A 19,342-nucleotide genomic window follows, 5' to 3' on the forward strand; every position below is an offset into this window, starting at 1 on the left:
CATTTCAACACTCTTGCTGAGCTAAGTCTAAACATCAAATTAATCGGGTTGTGTAACACCTTGTGTTTATTAAGAACCACTATAACACACTGTTTATGCACAGTTTTCATAGCTGCATGGTATGCAAACAAGGTCCGCCCGTTACAGGTGATGTTCCCTTGCGGCGCACTGAGGAACAAGGGTGTCCTTCAATAGCAACGCGAGCCTTTGTCAGTGCGGCGCGAGCGGCTTTCTGAGCGACAGCAATGGTAAGTTATGGAGCCATTACTTCAAGTCTAACTTGTAAAATCTTTGAATCTAAGTAGTAAAGAAGAACTATTTGAAATCCTCATTGGTAAGTTTGGTCAGAGGATTACGTCGTCAGGGAAAAAAATTGCAATTATAAGGCTGAAGTCAAAGGTAAAATTTTCTGTTTGATTGTTGGTGTCAATAATCTGACGAGGTCCGACTGTAGGGGGCGCGGTCTCAAGTACATAATTCATGGCAGCCTGATTGCTCATTACCCAGCGGGGTGTAGAACAGTTAATAGGCTTCGAAACGCTTCTGTTCAGCCGCTAGACGGCGACCGTGATGCTATTGTTTCAAACAAATTAGTGAAACTAGCTCGATATGTTTAGAACCTCATCCAGATTAGAGTATCTTTGAGGATTCTACGCACCCAAATCAGTTTATCTAAAAATGGTGTTTAGTGTCTTATCATATGCAGATAGATTATGCTGAATTTCGCGCACAGATTATAGTCTTCTGTCTTTTCCCATTAGTGAGCTATTGTATTATCTGTTTTTCATCAGTAACTTACTGCTCAGTATTTTTTCCTGTTGGTGATTTGGTGATCTATTGTAATGTGTTTTATTATCAGTGACTCACTGCTCAGTATTTTTTCCTGTTGGTGATTTAGTGATCTATGGTTTTGTTTTTTATTATCAGTGACTCACTGCTCAGTATTTTTTCCTGTTGGTGATTTAGTGATCTATGGTATTGTGTTTTATCATCAGTGACTTACTGCTCAGTATCTTCTCCTTTTAGTGATCTATTGTATTGTGTTTTATCATCAGTGACTTACTGCTCAGTATCTTTCCTGTTGGTAATTTAGTGATCTATGGTATTGTGTTTTATCATCAGTGACTTACTGCTCAGTATCTTCTCCTTTTAGTGATCTATTGTATTGTGTTTTATCATCAGTGACTTACTGCTTAGTATCTTTTCCTATTGGTAATTTAGTAATATATTGTATTGTGTTTTATTATCAGTGACTCACTGCTAAGTATTTTTTCCTGTTGGTGATATAGTGATATATGGTTTTGTGTTTTATTATTAGTGACTCACTGCTCAGTATCTTTTCCTACTAGTAATTTAATGATCTATGGTATTGTGTTTTATCATCAGTGATTTACTGCTCAGTATCTTTTCCTGTTGGTGATTTAGTGATCTATTGTATTGTATTTTATCATCAGTGACTTACTGCTCAGCTGGCTAAATAATATAAACTAAACAAAGATCACGGTGACAAAGGGGCTAAATAATACAATCTAAACAAAGATCACGGTGAGAAAGGGGCTAAATAATATAAACGAAACAAGATAACGAACACAAAGGGGGCTAAATAATATAATCTAAAGAAAGATCACAGGGATGAAGAGGGCTAAATAATATAAAGTAAACAAAAATCATGGTGACAAAGGGGATAAATAATATAATCCAAACAAATTTCACGGTGACAAAGAGGGCTAAATAATATAAACTAAACAAAGATCACGGTGCCAAATGGGGCTAAATAATATTATCTAAGCAAAGATCACGGTGACAAATGGGCTAAATAATGTAAACTAAACAAAGATCACGATGACAAAGAGTCTAAATAATATAAACTAAACAAAGATCACGGTGACAAAGGGGGCTTAATAATATAAACTGAACAAAGTTTACGGTCACAAAGGGGGCTAAATAATATAAACTAAATAAAGTTCACGGTGACAAGGGGGGCTAAATAAAATAAAGGAAACAAAGATCACGGTGACAAAAAGGCTAAATAATATAAAGTAAACAAAGATCACGGTGACAAAGGGACTAAATAATATAAAGTAATCAAAGATCACGGTGACAAAGGGGCTAAATACTATAAACTAAACAAAGATCACGGTGACAAAGGGGGCTTAATAATATAAACTAAACAAAGATCACGGTGACAAAGGGGCTAAATAATATAAACGAAACATGATCACGGACACAAAGGGGGTTAAATAATATAAACTAAAGAAAGATCACGGTGACGATGGAGGCTAAATAAAATAAACTAAACAAAGATCACGGTGAGAAAGGGGCTAAATAATATAAACTAAACAAAGATCACGATATCAAAGGGTCTAAATAATATAAACTAAACAAAGATCACTGTGACAAAGGATCTAAATAATATAAAGGAAACAAAAATCACGGATACAAACAGGGCTAAATAATATAAAGTAAACAAAGATCATGGAGACAAAAGGGCTAAATAATATTATCTAAGCAAAGATCACGGTGAGAAAGGAGCTAAATAATATAATCTAAAGAAATTGAACAGTGACAGAAAGGGCTAAATAATATAAACTAATCAAAGATCACGGTGCGAAAAGGGGCTAAATAATATAAACTAAATAAAGACCACGGTGACAAAGGGAGCTAAATGATATGAAGTAAAAAAATCACATTCACAAACAGGGCTAAATAATAAAAAGTAAAGAAAGATCACGGTGACAAAGGGGCTAAATAATACAAACTAAACAAAGATCACGGTGACAAAGGGGCTAAATAATATAAAGTAAACAAAGATCACGGTTACAAAGGGGTTAAATAATATAAAGTAAACAAAGATCACGGTGACAAAGGGGCTAAATAATATAAAGCAAACAAAGATCACGATGACAAAGGGTCTTAATAATATAAACTAAACAAAGATCACTGTGACAAAGGGGGCTAAATAATATAAACTAAACAAAGATCACGGTGACAAAGAGGGTAAATAATATAATCTAAACAAAGATCACGGTGACAAAGGGGCTGAATAATATAAACTAAATAAGATCACGGACACAAAGGGGGCTAAATAATATAAACTAAAGAGAGATCACGGTGACAAAGGGGGCTAAATAATATAAACTAAAGAAAGATCTGGGAGACAAAGTTGGTTAAATAATATAAACTAAACAAAGATCACGGTGACAAAAGGGCTAAATAATGTAATCTAAACAAAGATCACAGAGATAAAGAGGGTTAAATAATATAAACTAAATAAAGATCACGGTGCCAAATGGGGCTAAATAATATTATCTAAGCATAGATCACGATGACAAAGGGGCTAAATAATGTAAACTAAACAAAGATCACGGTGACAAAAAAGGCTAAATAATACAAACTAAACAAAGATCACGGTGACAAAGTTGGTTAAATAATATAAACTAAACAAAGATCACGGTGACAAAGAGGCTAAATAATATAATCTAAACATAGATCACGATGACAAAGAGGCTAAATAATATAATCTAAACATAGATCACGGTGACAAAGGGGCTAAATAATTTAAACGAAACAAGATCACGGACACAAAGGGGGCTAAATAATATAAACTAAACAGAGATCACGGTGACAAAGGGGCTAAATAATATAATCTAAACAAATATCGTGATGAGAAAGGGGCTACGTAATATAATCTAAACAAAGATCACGGTAACAAAGAGTGCTAAATAATATAATCTAAAGAAATTGATCAGTGACAAAAAGGGCTAAATAATATAAACTAATCAAAGATCACGGTGCTAAATGGGGCTAAATAATATAAACTAAATAAAGACCACGGTGAGAAAGGAAGCTAAATAATATAAACTAAACAGCAATCACGGTGACAAAGGGGCTAAATACTATGAAGTAAAAAACCACGTTCACAAATAGGGCTAAATGATATAAATTAAAGAATGATCACGGTGACAAAGTGTTCTAAATAGTGTAAACTAAAGAAAGATCACGGACACAAAGGAGGCTAAATAATATAATCTAAACAGAGATCACGGTGACAAAGGGGGCTGAATAATATAATGTAAAAAAAGATCACGGAGACAAAGGGGCTAAATAATATAAACGAAAGAAGATCATGGACACAAAGGGGGCTATATAATTTAATCTAAAGAAAGATAACAGTGATAAAGAGGGCTAAATAATATAAACTAAAAAAAGAACACGGTGACGAAGGGGGCTAAATAAAATAAACTGAACAAAGATCACGGTGAGAAAGGGGGCTAAATGATATAAACTAAAAAAGATCACGGACACAAAGGGGGCTAAATAATATAAACTAAAGAAAGATCACGGTGACAAACGGGCTAAATAATATAATCTAAACAAAGATCACGGTGACAAAGGGGCGAAATAATATAAACGAAACAAGATCACGAACACAAAGGGGGCTAAATAATATAATCTGAAGAAAGATCACAGTGATAAAGAGGGCTAAATAATATAAAGAAAACAAAGATCACGGTGACAAAAGGGCTAAATAATATAAAGTAGACAAAGATTACTGTGACAAAGGGGCTAAATAATATAAAGTAAACAAAGATCACGGTGACAAAGGGGATAAATAATATTATCTAAGCAAAGATCACGATGACAAAGAGGCTAAATAATATAATCTAAACAAATATCACTTTAACAAAGGGGGCTAAATAATATAAACCAAATAAAGATCACGGTGACAGAGTTGGCTAAATAATATAAACAAAACAAAGATCACGGTGACAAAGGGGCTAAATAATATAATCTAAACAAATATCACGGTGACAAAGGGGCTAAATAATATAAACGAAAAAAGATCACGGACACAAAGGGAACTAAATAATATAATCTAAAGAAAGATCACAGTGATAAAGAGGGCTTAATAATATAAACTAAAAAAAGATAACGGTGACGAAGGGGGCTAAATAAGATAAACTAAACAAAAACCACGGTGAGAAAGGGGGCTAAATAATAAAACTAAACAAAGATCACGGTGACAAAGGGAGCTAAATAATATAAACTAAAGAAAGATCACGGTGACAAACGGGCTAAATAATATAATCTAAACAAAGATCACGGTGACAAAGGGGCGAAATAATATAAACGAAACAAGATCACGAACACAAAGGGGGCTAAATAATGTAAGCTAAACAAAGATCACGGTGATAAGGGGTCTGAATAATATAAAGTAAACAAAGATCACGGTGAAAAGGGTTAAATAATATAAAGTAAATAAAGATCACGATGAGAAAGGATCTAAATAATATAAACTAAACAAAGATCACAGTGACAAAGGGGGCTTAATAATATCAACTAAACAAATATTACGGTGACAAAGAGGCTAAATAATATAATCTAAACAAATATCACTTTAACAAAGGGGGCTAAATAATATAAACCAAATAAAGATCACGGTGACAGAGTTGGCTAAATAATATAAACAAAACAAAGATCACGGTGACAAAGGGGCTAAATAATATAATCTAAACAAATATCACGGTGACAAAGGGGCTAAATAATATAAACGAAAAAAGATCACGGACACAAAGGGAACTAAATAATATAATCTAAAGAAAGATCACAGTGATAAAGAGGGCTAAATAATATAAACTAAAAAAAGATAACGGTGACGAAGGGGGCTAAATAAGATAAACTAAACAAAAACCACGGTGAGAAAGGGGGCTAAATAATAAAACTAAACAAAGATCACGGTGACAAAGGGAGCTAAATAATATAAACTAAACAAAGATCACGGACACTAAGGAGGCTAAATAATATGAACTAAACAGAGATAACGGTGACAAAGGGGGCTAAATGATATAAACTAAACAAAGATCATGGTGACAAAGTTGGCGAAATAATATAATCTAAACAAAGATCACGGTGACAAAGGGGCTAAATAATGCAAACGAAACAAGATCACGAACACAAAGGGGGCTAAATAATATAATCTAAAGAAAGATCACAGTGATAAAGAGGGCTAAATAATATAAAGCAAACAAAAATCACGGACACAAACAGGGCTAAATAATATAAAGTAAACAAAGATCATGGTGACAAAAAGGCTAAATAATATAATCTAAACAAATTACACGGTGACAAAGAGGGCTAAATAATATAAATTAAACAAAGATCACGGTGCCAAATGGGGCTAAATAATATTATCTAAGCAAAGATCACGGTGACAAAGGTGCTAAATAATGTAAACTAAACAAAGTTCACGGTGAGAAGGGGTCTAAATAATATAAAGTAAAAAACGGTCACGGTGAAAAAGGGGTTAAATAATATAAAGTAAATAAAGGTCACGATGACAAAGGGTCTAAATAATATAAACTAAATAAAGATCACGGTGACAAAGGTGGCTTAATAATATAAACTAAACAAACATTACGGTGACAAAGTTGGCTAAATAATATAAACTAAACAAAGATCACGGTGACAAAGGGGCGAAATAATATAAACGAAACATGATCACGGACACAAAGGGGGCTAAATAATATAGTCTAAAGAAAGATCACAGTGATAAAGAGGGCTAAATAATATATACTAAAGAAAATCATGGTGACGAAGGAGGCTAAATAAAATAAACTAAAAAAGATCACGGTGACAAAGGGGCTAAATAATATAAAGCAAACAAAGATCACGATGACAAAGGGTCTTAATAATATAAACTAAACAAAGATCACTGTGACAAAGGGGGCTAAATAATATAAACTAAACAAAGATCACGGTGACAAAGAGGGTAAATAATATAATCTAAACAAAGATCACGGTGACAAAGGGGCTGAATAATATAAACTAAATAAGATCACGGACACAAAGGGGGCTAAATAATATAAACTAAAGAGAGATCACGGTGACAAAGGGGGCTAAATAATATAAACTAAAGAAAGATCTGGGAGACAAAGTTGGTTAAATAATATAAACTAAACAAAGATCACGGTGACAAAAGGGCTAAATAATGTAATCTAAACAAAGATCACGGTGACAAAAGGGCTAAATAATATGAAAGAAATAAAATCACGAACAAAAAGGGGGCTAAATAATATAATCTAAAGAAAGATCACAGTGATAAAGAGGGTTAAATAATATAAACTAAATAAAGATCACGGTGCCAAATGGGGCTAAATAATATTATCTAAGCAAAGATCACGATGACAAAGGGGCTAAATAATGTAAACTAAACAAAGATCACGGTGACAAAAAAGGCTAAATAATACAAACTAAACAAAGATCACGGTGACAAAGTTGGTTAAATAATATAAACTAAACAAAGATCACGGTGACAAAGAGGCTAAATAATATAATCTAAACAAAGATCACGGTGACAAAGGGGCTAAATAATTTAAACGAAACAAGATCACGGACACAAAGGGGGCTAAATAATATAAACTAAACAAAGATCACGGTGACAAAGGGGCTAAATAATATAATCTAAACAAATATCGTGATGAGAAAGGGGCTACGTAATATAATCTAAACAAAGATCACGGTAACAAAGAGTGCTAAATAATATAATCTAAAGAAATTGATCAGTGACAAAAAGGGCTAAATAATATAAACTAATCAAAGATCACGGTGCTAAATGGGGCTAAATAATATAAACTAAATAAAGACCACGGTGAGAAAGGAAGCTAAATAATATAAACTAAACAGCAATCACGGTGACAAAGGGGCTAAATACTATGAAGTAAAAAAACCACGTTCACAAATAGGGCTAAATAATATAAATTAAAGAATGATCACGGTGACAAAGTGGTCTAAATAGTGTAAACTAAAGAAAGATCACGGACACAAAGGAGGCTAAATAATATAATCTAAACAGAGATCACGGTGACAAAGGGGGCTGAATAATATAATGTAAAAAAAGATCACGGAGACAAAGGGGCTAAATAATATAAACGAAAGAAGATCATGGACACAAAGGGGGCTATATAATTTAATCTAAAGAAAGATAACAGTGATAAAGAGGGCTAAATAATATAAACTAAAGAAAGAACACGGTGACGAAGGGGGCTAAATAAAATAAACTGAACAAAGATCACGGTGAGAAAGGGGGCTAAATAATATAAACTAAAAAAGATCACGGACACAAAGGGGGCTAAATAATATAAACTAAAGAAAGATCACGGTGACAAACGGGCTAAATAATATAATCTAAACAAAGATCACGGTGACAAAGGGGCGAAATAATATAAACGAAACAAGATCACGAACACAAAGGGGGCTAAATAATATAATCTGAAGAAAGATCACAGTGATAAAGAGGGCTAAATAATATAAAGAAAACAAAGATCACGGTGACAAAAGGGCTAAATAATATAAAGTAAACAAAGATTACTGTGACAAAGGGGCTAAATAATATAAAGTAAACAAAGATCACGGTGACAAAGGGGATAAATAATATTATCTAAGCAAAGATCACGATGACAAAGAGGCTAAATAATATAATCTAAACAAATATCACTTTAACAAAGGGGGCTAAATAATATAAACCAAATAAAGATCACGGTGACAGAGTTGGCTAAATAATATAAACAAAACAAAGATCACGGTGACAAAGGGGCTAAATAATATAATCTAAACAAAGATCACGGTGACAAGGGGCTAAATAATATAAACTAAAAAAAGATCACGGACACAAAGGAACTAAATAATATAATCTAAAGAAAGATCACAGTGATAAAGAGGGCTAAATAATATAAACTAAAAAAAAGATAACGGTGACGAAGGGGCTAAATAATATAAACTAAACAAAACCACGGTGAGAAAGGGGCTAAATAATATAAACTAAACAAAGATCACGGTGACAAAGGGGCTAAATAATATAAACTAAAGAAAGATCACGGTGACAAACGGGCTAAATAATATAATCTAAACAAAGATCACGGTGACAAAGGGGCTAAATAATATAAACGAAACAAGATCACGAACACAAAGGGGCTAAATAATATAAGCTAAACAAAGATCACGGTGATAAGGGGTCTAAATAATATAAAGTAAACAAAGATCACGGTGAAAAGGGTTAAATAATATAAAGTAAATAAAGATCACGATGAGAAAGGATCTAAATAATATAAACTAAACAAAGATCACAGTGACAAAGGGGGCTTAATAATATCAACTAAACAAATATTACGGTGACAAAGAGGCTAAATAATATAATCTAAACAAATATCACTTTAACAAAGGGGGCTAAATAATATAAACCAAATAAAGATCACGGTGACAGAGTTGGCTAAATAATATAAACAAAACAAAGATCACGGTGACAAAGGGGCTAAATAATATAATCTAAACAAATATCACGGTGACAAAGGGGCTAAATAATATAAACTAAAAAAAGATCACGGACACAAAGGGGGCTAAATAATATAATCTAAAGAAAGATCACAGTGATAAAGAGGGCTAAATAATATAAACTAAAAAAAGATCACGGTGACGAAGGGGGCTAAATAAGATAAACTAAACAAAAACCACGGTGAGAAAGGGGGCTAAATAATAAAACTAAACAAAGATCACGGTGACAAAGGGGCTAAATAATATAAACTAAACAAAGATCACGGACACTAAGGAGGCTAAATAATATGAACTAAACAGAGATAACGGTGACAAAGGGGGCTAAATAATATAAACTAAACAAAGATCATGGTGACAAAGTTGGCTAAATAATATAATCTAAACAAAGATCACGGTGACAAAGGGGCTAAATAATATAAACGAAACAAGATCACGAACACAAAGGGGGCTAAATAATATAATCTAAAGAAAGATCACAGTGATAAAGAGGGCTAAATAATATAAAGCAAACAAAAATCACGGACACAAACAGGGCTAAATAATATAAAGTAAACAAAGATCATGGTGACAAAAAGGCTAAATAATATAATCTAAACAAATTACACGGTGACAAAGAGGGCTAAATAATATAAATTAAACAAAGATCACGGTGCCAAATGGGGCTAAATAATATATCTAAACAAAGATCACGGTGACAAAGGTGCTAAATAATATAAACTAAACAAAGTTCACGGTGAGAAGGGGTCTAAATAATATAAAGTAAAAAACGGTCACGGTGAAAAAGGGGTTAAATAATATAAAGTAAATAAAGGTCACGATGACAAAGGGTCTAAATAATATAAACTAAATAAAGATCACGGTGACAAAGGTGGCTTAATAATATAAACTAAACAAACATTACGGTGACAAAGTTGGCTAAATAATATAAACTAAACAAAGATCACGGTGACAAAGGGGCGAAATAATATAAACGAAACATGATCACGGACACAAAGGGGGCTAAATAATATAGTCTAAAGAAAGATCACAGTGATAAAGAGGGCTAAATAATATATACTAAAGAAAATCATGGTGACGAAGGAGGCTAAATAAAATAAACTAAAAAAAGATCACGGTGACAAAGGGGCTAAATAATATAAACAAACAAAGATCACGATGACAAAGGGTCTAAATAATATAAACTAAACAAAGATCACGGTGACAAAGGGGCTAAATAATATAAACTAAACAAAGATCACGGTGACAAAGAGGGTAAATAATATAATCTAAACAAAGATCACGGTGACAAAGGGGCTAAATAATATAAACTAAATAAGATCACGGACACAAAGGGGCTAAATAATATAAACTAAACAAAGATCACGGTGACAAAGGGGCTAAATAATATAAACTAAAGAAAGATCACGGAGACAAAGGGCTAAATAATATAAACTAAACAAAGATCACGGTGACAAAAGGGCTAAATAATATAATCTAAACAAAGATCACGGTGACAAAAGGGCTAAATAATATAAAAGAAACAAAAATCACGGTGAACAAAAGGGGCTAAATAATATAATCTAAAGAAAGATCACGGTGATAAAGAGGGCTAAATAATATAAACTAAACAAAGATCACGGTGACAAAGGGGCTAAATAATATAATCTAAACAAAGATCACGGTGACAAAGGGGCTAAATAATATAAACTAAACAAAGATCACGGTGACAAAAAGGCTAAATAATATAAACTAAACAAAGATCACGGTGACAAAGGGGCTAAATAATATAAACTAAACAAAGATCACGGTGACAAAGAGGCTAAATAATATAATCTAAACAAAGATCACGGTGACAAAGGGGCTAAATAATTTAAACGAAACAAGATCACGGACACAAAGAGGGCTAAATAATATAAACTAAACAGAGATCACGGTGACAAAGGGGCTAAATAATATAATCTAAACAAATATCATGATGAGAAAGGGGCTAAATAATATAATCTAAACAAAGATCACGGTAACAAAGAGTGCTAAATAATATAATCTAAAGAAATTGAACAGTGACAAAAAGGGCTAAATAATATAAACTAATCAAAGATCACGGTGCTAAATGGGGCTAAATAATATAAACTAAATAAAGACCACGGTGAGAAAGGAAGCTAAATAATATAAACTAAACAGCAATCACGGTGACAAAGGGGCTAAATAATATGAAGTAAAAAAAACCACGTTCACAAATAGGGCTAAATAATATAAATTAAAGAATGATCACGGTGACAAAGTGTTCTAAATAATATAAACTAAAGAAAGATCACGGACACAAAGAAGGCTAAATAATATAATCTAAACAAAGATCACGGTGACAAAGGGGCTAAATAATATAATGTAAAAAAAGATCACGGTGACAAGGGGCTAAATAATATAAACGAAAGAAGATCATGGACACAAAGGGGCTAAATAATATAATCTAAAGAAAGATAACAGTGATAAAGAGGGCTAAATAATATAAACTAAAAAAAAGATCACGGTGACGAAGGGGCTAAATAAAATAAACTAAACAAAGATCACGGTGAGAAAGGGGGCTAAATAATATAAACTAAAAAAGATCACGGACACAAAGGGGGCTAAATAATATAAACTAAACAAAGATCACGGTGACAAACGGGCTAAATAATATAATCTAAACAAAGATCACGGTGACAAAGGGGCGAAATAATATAAACGAAACAAGATCACGAACACAAAGGGGGCTAAATAATATAATCTAAAGAAAGATCACAGTGATAAAGAGGGCTAAATAATATAAAGAAAACAAAGATCACGGTGACAAAAGGGCTAAATAATATAAAGTAAACAAAGATCACGGAGACAAAGGGGCTAAATAATATAAAGTAAACAAAGATCACGGTGACAAAGGGGATAAATAATATTATCTAAGCAAAGATCACGATGACAAAGGGGCTAAATAATGTAAACTAAACAAAGATCACGGTGATAAGGGGTCTGAATAATATAAAGTAAACAAAGATCACGGTGAAAAGGGTTAAATAATATAAAGTAAATAAAGATCACGATGAGAAAGGATCTAAATAATATAAACTAAACAAAGATCACGGTGACAAAGGGGCTTAATAATATAAACTAAACAAATATTACGGTGACAAAGAGGGCTAAATAATATAATCTAAACAAATATCACGGTAACAAAGGGGCTAAATAATATAAACTAAATAAAGATCACGGTGACAGAGTTGGCTAAATAATATAAACTAAACAAAGATCACGGTGACAAAGGGGCTAAATAATATAATCTAAACAAAGATCACGGTGACAAAGGGGCTAAATAATATAAACGAAAAAAGATCACGGACACAAAGGGGCTAAATAATATAATCTAAAGAAAGATCACAGTGATAAAGAGGGCTAAATAATATAAACTAAAAAAAGATCACGGTGACGAAGGGGGCTAAATAAGATAAACTAAACAAAAACCACGGTGAGAAAGGGGGCTAAATAATAAAAGTAAACAAAGATTACGGTGACAAAGGGAGCTAAATAATATAAACTAAACAAAGATCACGGACACTAAGGAGGCTAAATAATATGAACTAAACAGAGATAACGGTGACAAAGGGGCTAAATAATATAAACTAAACAAAGATCATGGTGACAAAGTTGGCTAAATAATATAATCTAAACAAAGATCACGGTGACAAAGGGGCTAAATAATATAAACGAAACAAGATCACGAACACAAAGGGGGCTAAATAATATAATCTAAAGAAAGATCACAGTGATAAAGAGGGCTAAATAATATAAAGCTAACAAAAATCACGGACACAAACAGGGCTAAATAATATAAAGTAAACAAAGATCATGGTGACAAAGGGGCTAAATAATATAATCTAAACAAATTACACGGTGACAAAGAGGGCTAAATAATATAAATTAAACAAAGATCACGGTGACAAATGGGGCTAAATAATATAATCTAAACAAAGATCACGGTGACAAAGGTGCTAAATAATATAAACTAAACAAAGTTCACGGTGAGAAGGGGTCTAAATAATATAAAGTAAAAAAACGGTCACGGTGAAAAAGGGGTTAAATAATATAAAGTAAATAAAGATCACGATGACAAAGGGTCTAAATAATATAAACTAAATAAAGATCACGGTGACAAAGGTGGCTTAATAATATAAACTAAACAAACATTACGGTGACAAAGTTGGCTAAATAATATAAACTAAACAAAGATCACGGTGACAAAGGGGCTAAATAATATAAACGAAACATGATCACGGACACAAAGGGGCTAAATAATATAGTCTAAAGAAAGATCACAGTGATAAAGAGGGCTAAATAATATATACTAAAGAAAATCATGGTGACGAAGGAGGCTAAATAAAATAAACTAAAAAAGATCACGGTGAGAAAGGGGGCTAAATAATATAAACTAAACAAAGATCACGATGACAAAGGGACTAAATAATATAAACTAAACAAAGATCACGGTGACAAAGGGGCTAAAAAATATAAACTAAACAAATATTACGGTGACAAAAAGGCTAAATAATATAATCTAAATAAAATATCACGGTGAGAAAGGGGCTAAATAATATATACTAAACAAAAATCACGGTGACAAAGGGGCTAAATAATATAAACTAAACAAAGATCACGGTGACAAAGGGGCTAAATAATATAAAGTAAACAAAGATCACGGTGACAAGGGGCTAAATAATATAAATTAAACAAAGATCACGATGACAAAGGGGCTAAATAATATAAGCTAAACAAAGATCACGGTGACAAAGGGGCTAAATAATATAAACTAAACAAAAATCACGGTGACAAAGGGGCTAAATAATATAAACTAAAGAAAGATCACGGTGACAAAGGGGCTAAATAATATAAACTAAACAAAGATCACGGTGACAAAGGGGCTAAATAATATAAACTAAACAAAGATCACGGTGACAAAGGGGCTAAATAATATAAACTAAACAAGATCACGGTGACAAAGGGGCTAAATAATATAATCTAAAGAAAGATCACAGTGATAAAGAGGGCTAAATAATATAAACTAAAGAAAATCACGGTGACAAGGAGGCTAAATAATATAAACTAAAAAAAGATCACGGTGACAAAGGGGCTAAATAATATAATCTAAACAAAGATCACGGTGACAAAGGGGCTAAATAATATAAACTAAACAAAGATCACGGTGACAAAGGGGCTAAATAATATAAACTAAACAAAGATCACGGTGACAAAGAGGCTAAATAATATAATCTAAATAAAGATCACGGTGAGAAAGGGGCTAAATAATATAAACTAAACAAAAATCACGGTGACAAAGGGGCTAAATAATATAAACTAAACAAAGATCACGGTGACAAAGGGTCTAAATAATATAAACTAAACAAAGATCACGGTGACAAATAGGGCTAAATAATATAAATCTAAACAAAGATCACGGTGACAAAGGGGCTAAATAATATAAACTAAACAAAGATCACGGTGACAAAGGGGCTAAATAATATAATCTAAACAAAGATCACGGTGACAAAGGGGCTAAATAATATAAACTAAACAAAGATCACGGTGACAAAGGGGCTAAATAATATAATCTAAAGAAAGATCACAGTGACAAAGAGGGCTAAATAATATAAACTAAAGAAAGATCACGGTGACAAAGGGGCTAAATAATATAAACTAAACAAAGATCACGGTGACAAAGGGGCTAAATAATATAAACTAAAAAAAGATCACGGTGACAAAGGGGCTAAATAATATAAACTAAACAAAGATCACGGTGACAAAGGGGCTAAATAATATAATCTAAAGAAAGATCACAGTGATAAAGAGGGCTGAATAATATAAACTAAACAAAGATCACGGTGGCAAAATAATATAAACTAAACAAAGATCACTTCAACAAAGGGGGCTAAATAATATAAAGTAAACAAAGATCACGGTGACAAAGGGGCTAAATAATATAAAGTAAACAAAGATCACGGTGACAAAAGGGCTAAATAATATAAACTAAACAAAGATCACGGTGACAAAGGGGCTAAATAATATAAACTAAACAAAGATCACGGTGACAAAGGGGCTAAATAATATAAACTAAACAAAGATCACGGTGACAAAGGGGCTAAATAATATAAACTAAACAAATATCACGGTGACAAAGAGGCTAAATAATATAATCTATATAAAGATCACGGTGACAAAGGGGGCTAAATAATATAAACTAAACACAGATCACGGTGACAAAGGGGGCTAAATAATATAAACTAAAGAAAGATCACGGTGACAAAGGGGCTAAATAATATAAACTAAACAAAGATCACGGTGACAAAGGGGCTAAATAATATAATCTAAACAAAGATCACGGTGACAAAGGGGCTAAATAATATAAACTAAACAAGATCACGGTGACAAAGGGGCTAAATAATATAATCTAAAGAAAGATCACGGTGACAAAGAGGGCTAAATAATATAAACTAAACAAAGATCACGGTGACAAAGGGGCTAAATAATATAATCTAAACAAAGATCACGGTGACAAAGGGGCTAAATAATATAAACTAAACAAAGATCACGGTGACAAAGGGGCTAAATAATATAAACTAAACAAAGATCACGGTGACAGAAGAGGGCTAAATAATATAAAGTAAACAAAGATCACGGTGACAAAGGGGCTAAATAATATAAACTAAACAAAGATCACGGTGACAAAGGGGCTAAATAATATAAATCTAAACAAAGATCACGGTGACAAAGGGGCTAAATAATATAAACTAAACAAAGATCACGGTGACAAAGGGGCTAAATAATATAAACTAAACAAAGATCACGGTGACAAAGGGGCTAAATAATATAAACTAAACAAAGATCACGGTGACAAAGGGGCTAAATAATATAAACTAAACAAAGATCACGGTGACAAAGGGGCTAAATAATATAAACTAAACAAAGATCACGGTGACAAAGAGGCTAAATAATATAATCTAAATAAAGATCACGGTGACAAAAGGGGCTAAATAATATAAACTAAACAAAGATCACGGTGACAAAGGGGCTAAATAATATAAACTAAACAAAGATCACGGTGACAAAGAGGCTAAATAATATAAATCTAAACAAAGATCACGGTGACAAAGGGGCTAAATAATATAAACTAAACAAAGATCACGGTGACAAAGGGGCTAAATAATATAATCTAAACAAATTACACGGTGACAAAGAGGGCTAAATAATATAAACTAAACAAAGATCACGGTGACAAAGGGGCTAAATAATATAAATCTAAACAAAGATCACGGTGACAAAGGGGCTAAATAATATAAACTAAACAAAGATCACGGTGACAAAGGGGCTAAATAATATAAACTAAACAAAGATCACGGTGACAAAGGGGCTAAATAATATAAATTAAACAAAGATCACGGTGACAAAAGGGCTAAATAATATAAACTAAACAAAGATCACGGTGACAAAGGGGCTAAATAATATAAACTAAACAAAGATCACGGTGACAAAGGGGCTAAATAATATAATCTAAACAAAGATCACAGTGACAAAGAGGGCTAAATAATATAAACTAAAGAAAGATCACGGTGACAAAGGAGGCTAAATAATATAAACTAAACAAAGATCACGGTGAGAAAGGGGCTAAATAATATAAACTAAACAAAGATCACGGTGACAAAGGGGCTAAATAATATAAACTAAACAAAGATCACGGTGACAAGAAGGGCTAAATAATATAAAGTAAACAAAGATCACGGTGACAAAGGGGCTAAATAATATAAAGTAAACAAAGATCACGGTGACAAAGGGGCTAAATAATATAAAGTAAACAAAGATCACGGTGACAAAGGGGCTAAATAATATAAAGTAAACAAAGATCACGGTGACAAAGGGGCTAAATAATTTAAACTAAACAAAGATCACGGTGACAAAGGGGCTAAATAATATAATCTAAAGAAAGATCACAGTGATAAAGAGGGCTAAATAATATAAACTAAACAAATATCACGGTGACAAAGGGGCTAAATAATATAATCTAAACAAAGATCACGGTGACAAAGAGGGCTAAATAATATAAACTAAAGAAAGATCACGGTGACAAAGGGGCTAAATAATATAAAATAAACAAAGATCACGGTGAAAAGGGCTAAATAATATAAACTAAACAAAGATCACGGTGACAAAGGGGCTAAATAATATAAACTAAACAAAAATCACGGTGACAAAGGGGCTAAATAATATAAAGTAAACAAAAATCACGGACACAAACAGGGCTAAATAATATAAAGTAAACAAAGATCACGGTGACAAAGGGGCTAAATAATATAAAGTAAACAAAGATCTAAATAATATAATCTAAACAAAGATCACGGTGACAAAGAGGGCTAAATAATATAAACTAAACAAAGATCACGGTGACAAATGGGGCTAAATAATATAAACTAAACAAAGATCACGGTGACAAAGGGGCTAAATAATATAAAATAAACAAAGATCACGGTGACAAGGGGCTAAATAATATAATCTAAACAAATATCACGATGAGAAAGGGGCTAAATAATATAATCTAAACAAAGATCACGGTGACAAAGAGGGCTAAATAATATAATCTAAACAAAATTGAACAGTGACAAAAGGGCTAAATAATATAAACTAAACAAAGATCACGGTGCTAAATGGGGCTAAATAATATAAACTAAATAAAGATCACGGTGACAAAGGGGGCTAAATAATATAAACTAAACAAGCAATCACGGTGACAAAGGGGCTAAATAATATAAAGTAAAAAAAAATCACGTTCACAAAATCAGGGCTAAATAATATAAATTAAAGAAAGATCACGGTGACAAAGGGGCTAAATAATATAAACTAAAGAAAGATCACGGTGACAAAGGAGGCTAAATAATATAATCTAAACAAAGATCACGGTGACAAAGGGGCTAAATAATATAAACTAAACAAAGATCACGGTGACAAAGGGGCTAAATAATATAAACTAAAAGAAGATCACGGACACAAAGGGGCTAAATAATATAATCTAAAGAAAGATCACAGTGATAAAGAGGGCTAAATAATATAAACTAAACAAAGATCACGGTGACAAAGGGGCTAAATAATATAAACTAAACAAAGATCACGGTGACAAAGGGGCTAAATAATATAAACTAAACAAGATCACGGTGACAAAGGGGCTAAATAATATAATCTAAAGAAAGATCACGGTGACAAAAGGGCTAAATAATATAAACTAAACAAAGATCACGGTGACAAAGGGCTAAATAATATAAACTAAACAAAGATCACGGTGACAAAGGGGCTAAATAATATAAACTAAACAAAGATCACGGTGACAAAGGGGCTAAATAATATAATCTAAACAAAGATCACGGTGACAAAGGGGCTAAATAATATAAACTAAACAAAGATCACGGTGACAAAGGGGCTAAATAATATAATCTAAACAAAGATCACGGTGACAAAGGGGCTAAATAATATAAACTAAAAAAGATCACGGTGACACAAAGGGGCTAAATAATATAATCTAAACAAAGATCACGGTGACAAAGGGGCTAAATAATATAAACTAAAAAAAGATCACGGTGACAAAGGGGCTAAATAATATAAACTAAACAAAGATCACGGTGACAAAGGGGCTAAATAATATAAACTAAACAAAGATCACGGTGACAAAGGGGCTAAATAATATAAACTAAACAAAGATCACGGTGACAAAGGGGCTAAATAATATAAACTAAACAAAGATCACGGTGACAAAGGGGCTAAATAATATAAACTAAACAAAGATCACGGTGACAAAGGGGCTAAATAATATAATCTAAACAAAGATCACGGTGACAAAGGGGCTAAATAATATAAACTAAACAAAAATCACGGTGACAAAAGGGCTAAATAATATAAACTAAACAAAGATCACGGTGACAAAGGGGCTAAATAATATAATCTAAACAAAGATCACGGTGACAAAGAGGGCTAA

At 32.3% G+C, this 19,342-nt stretch overlaps 1 long non-coding RNA gene across 1 annotated transcript in view; it reads left to right on the top strand.

The window, feature by feature from the left end:
- Positions 1-202: 202 nt before the first annotated feature.
- Positions 203-19,342, top strand: part of LOC143235313 (uncharacterized) — a 93,015-nt gene continuing 73,875 nt past the window's right edge. Inside the window, exon 1 of the long non-coding RNA XR_013019024.1 lies at positions 203-248. This is a non-coding gene — a long non-coding RNA (uncharacterized LOC143235313). The remainder of the gene's footprint in view (positions 249-19,342) is intronic.

Source organism: Tachypleus tridentatus, chromosome 2 (assembly GCF_004210375.1).
Source record: "Tachypleus tridentatus isolate NWPU-2018 chromosome 2, ASM421037v1, whole genome shotgun sequence".
NCBI classification, from domain to species: Eukaryota; Metazoa; Arthropoda; class Merostomata; order Xiphosura; family Limulidae; genus Tachypleus; species Tachypleus tridentatus.